The sequence below is a fragment of the Poecile atricapillus genome, chromosome 17 (assembly GCF_030490865.1).
Source record: "Poecile atricapillus isolate bPoeAtr1 chromosome 17, bPoeAtr1.hap1, whole genome shotgun sequence".
Lineage (NCBI taxonomy): Eukaryota > Metazoa > Chordata > Aves > Passeriformes > Paridae > Poecile > Poecile atricapillus.
This window is the reverse complement of record NC_081265.1, coordinates 7,191,284-7,195,323: the sequence shown is the minus strand read 5'-3', so window position 1 is coordinate 7,195,323 and position 4,040 is coordinate 7,191,284.

Genomic DNA, 4,040 nt, shown 5'->3' with positions numbered 1-4,040 from the left:
CCGGCCTTCGGGGAGCCGGAACCGCTTTTATTTAACAAACGCGCTAAAAACGGGCTCGTTAACTCTCTCGCTACCACACCAGCCCCCCAGCGCTGAGGATGCGGGTTGAATTTCCCAGCTGCTGTGCCGGCAGTGTAAATCCCTTGTCGGGCGGGGGAAGGGGAGGCTGTGAGGGGGAAGCTCAGCGCCCGCGGGAGCCGCGGCCGGCGGGAGCAGCGGCGGGAACGGGAGATTGTTCCCGCTGCTGGACAACAGCCAGCCGTCACCTGTGAGGCCGTGCTTTGCCTTCTTTCAACACGCTGCTCAGACGGCAGCGAGAAAAAGGCTTTTAGAAATATTTTCTTCTTTTTTTTTTTTTTTTTAATTTATTTTATAAAGTTTAAAATGGTTTAATAGAAAGATATGGATGCTAACTGTGAGCAAAAGCAGGGAGCACAGCGCCTGTGGAAAAGCAGGCCACATGTCAGGAAAATTAATCCACAAACACCAGAGGTTTATGTCCAAAAAGGAGACAGAGGAGTCCTTTTACTTTATTCAAATAAAGGGAGAGGCCATGGGGCATTCCCCTGGGGTCTCTCAAAATTTCGGAGGGTGCAGCCTCTGTTTTATCCTAATTCCTGGATGCTTATCCCTTCTCTCTTTCCCCATAAGCTGAGGTACTTGAGAGGTACAGGCTTCCCGGAACGCCTGATACCTGGGGTACCTTCTCCCCTCAATGCACAATCCCTTCTTAATTCTTAACTCTTGTGGAATTCATGGTGCTCTTTCAGTGCCTCTTTCATCTTTCAGTGGAATCTATCCTGTTGTTTCTGTTGTCTCTTGGTGATAGTTGCATCTTATCAGCAGGCCCACTGCTTGTTTGTAAAGACAAACCCATCATCCCTCTCACCTATAAGGCTGTGCTTTGCCTTATTTCAACACACTGCTCAGACGGCAGTGTGAAAAAGGCTTTTATAATTTTTTTTTAAAATTTTTTTAATAAAATTTAAAATAGTTTAATAGAAAGATATGGATGCTAACTGTGAGCAAAAGCAGGGAGCACAGCACCTGTGGAAAAGCAGGCCACATAACTCTCTGAGTCTCGCCTGAGAAAGTGGCCTGGGAAATCATAAGGAGGAATTAAAACAATTCTCAGAGATAGAATACGGCCTTGAAGGTGCTGTTTGTCAGTTTCTTGTTTTCTAGCAAGAGAAGGTCAAGGGGTGGTGTACCCCACTGACCAATGATGGTGATGTGCTAATTCACTAACCAATAAGAGTTTTACCTTTCTGTACTTTCATGTATCGGTCTATAAAAGATCTGAGGTAATAAACCTTATGCTCTCCTGTTCAACTCACAAGAGAGTCTGTGTCGTGCTTCTTGCCATTCCCAATAGAGTAACAGAAAGACAATTAGGAGATAGAAATAAAACAAAATGGACAAATAGAGCCAGGTGCCTCAGCACCCAGCCAAGAGCACACCTAACTAACAAAGGATTGTCCCTTAAAAACAGAAACTTACTACATATTCATAAATTCTTATACATGATTCAAACATTCTTCTTAAGTTTTAGGTGTTCCTTTGTTTAGCTTCAACTCCCTGCCCGTCCCCAATAGATCAATCTTCTTGGTTTTGTTAAATCTCACACTCCCTTATAAAAGAGGTTCAATAAATTCTTCCCTTGGAGCACTGGTCACTGCTGTCTTCATCTGGAGAAGAAAATCTAAGAATACAGGGGGTGTTTCTAACTATCTTTTCAGTCTCTGAGTATATGAACATATATATATATATATATATATATATATATTATACCATTATTTCTAAGTTTTATCAATAACAGAAATAAAAGAAACTATATTAATACAGCAAGGTTTTCTAACATTATATATATAACATTCATTTTAATATTTGCAAAAAGCAAATAATATAATATGTATCTGTAACCCAAAACAACCCCTTGGATTCTTTATGTTTGACCGGCGTTCTTTTTTTTTTTTCTTTTTTGGTTTTTTTTTTCCTGCTACTTCCTCTTGGATGTGGTGCTGCACCTCACGTTTGCACAGGGTCCAGCAGTTTTTATGCAATGCTGTGCATTTATTTCTGTACATTTATTCACTCCTTATCACCCCACACAGCTGGCATGTGGGGTGGATGTATCTATCCCACTTTGCTCTAAGGGACTGTTGATCCATAAAGGGTGAGGGAGCCTTTTTGGTGGGTTTTCAGGAAATAAATAGCATTATTGGGTGAAACACACACAACTGCTCCCTAAAGGAGGTTCCTTTGGGCTCTGGCTGCCCTTAGAATGAGGGGGTGAGTGCTGGCAGAAAGAGCATGGAATGCTGTAAAGAAAGAGATGGATCTGCTTTTCAGGGAGAAAAGGGTTTCCCAATCACACCAGACCAGTGTGGGGAAGCACAAAAGGTGCTGGGTGCTGAGCCTGGACAGAGATCTCACTAATTCCCTCAAGATCCCTTTTATCAGGTATCCCCACAAAACACAGGCAGGCGGTTGTGGCCACGCAGGGAAAACAGAGCCAGAGCTTGGGCACATCCATGGCCAGCAGGACAGGGTGGGTTGTGAAATCCATTGTTGAATAAAAAAAACAGCTTCTCTCTGGAGCCTGGGGTGGTTTGACAAGGGGAAGACAGATGGGCACACACCAGTCCCTGCGCGTGGCAGGACCCGTGGAGCGGAACAGGACAGCGGGAGCTGGGGCTGGAGAACCTGCAGGTGCTGGAGAACCAGCTCCCTGCTCTGGCCTTGGTGTGGTTTAGGGGGTTGCAGAGCCCCCAGTGCGTGATACCCCCGGCCCCCTCCCCTGTGCTGCATCCTCCCTTCCTAGCTAGAAAGTGGATGCAGGACAGGGGTGGGCTGACATTATTCATGCTCACATTTCTGTAATTTCCCTTCCTGAGCTCAACCCCCTGCACTTTCCCTCCGCATGGGTTCTGCACAAAAAATCAAATTTGTTACCCCCAGTGCAATAAGCCAATTATGACACACTCAAGAGAGACATTGATTACTTATTTCAGAGCTGCACAAGCCTGGGTGCTCATTGGGATTCCACAGATCAAGCCATGAAAACTATCAACACCTTTTACTATTTATACATTTTAGCAAACAAAGGAATTTGTGTTAATTGGCTACAAGTTACTTAGTTCTCTTATTAATTATGATTCTATCTTCTATTGGGAAGTTATTCCCTCGCTTGCCATACTAATTAGACTTTCTCTTCTTTTGGGCTGTTGTGTTTCTTGGATCTGCCCCTGCTGGAATTACAGTTGCTCTGTTGGAGCTGATTCAGCCCAGTTGCTGAGTTGGTTTTATAAGTTTCTTCCTTATCTTGGGGGCTCTGCCAAATGTCCTCGTGGCCTGTAAATTCTGCATTCTTTGTGCCCACTATCAGTAGTACATCCTTCTTCCCAAGCTTTGTTAACCTACCCCTAAATATGAGATAATTTAAAAACGTCAAACCCCTAAACCTTCCAATAAGAAATTCTTCCAGTAAGAAATTTGTTTTTCTAACACCCGGACATCACTTATTGGCTGTTGGCTGTTATGTCTTTCACAGATTAAATCTCCTTTATTGTTGATTAGGCTTGAAAGTACACAAAGATCAAACATCAAAGAACGTTCTCTCTTAAGAAAATTTTACGCAACAGTGCCACGCTCAGGACAAGAGGACATAGTTTCAAGCTGTGCCAGGGGAGGTTTAGGTTGGAGATGAAGAGGAATTCCTTCACAAAAAATTGTGATTAGACAGTGGAACAGGCTGCCCAGGGAGGTGGTGGAGTCACTATCCCTGGAGATGTTTAAGACTGGACGTGGCACTCGGTGCCATGCAGTGTTTGACAAGGTGATGCTGAGGCACGGCTGGGACCCGATGATCTCGGAGTCCAAAAGAATTGGTCCTGTTGTTCTGTGACCCATCGCGCCACTCTCAAGATGGCGGCGCAGCCCTCCCGCCACTCCCAACATGGCGGCTCGCAGGGCAGCGCGCACGCACCGTCACCCCTGCCCGTCCTCGGGCCCTTCTTGAACGGCGCCACTCTCAAGAT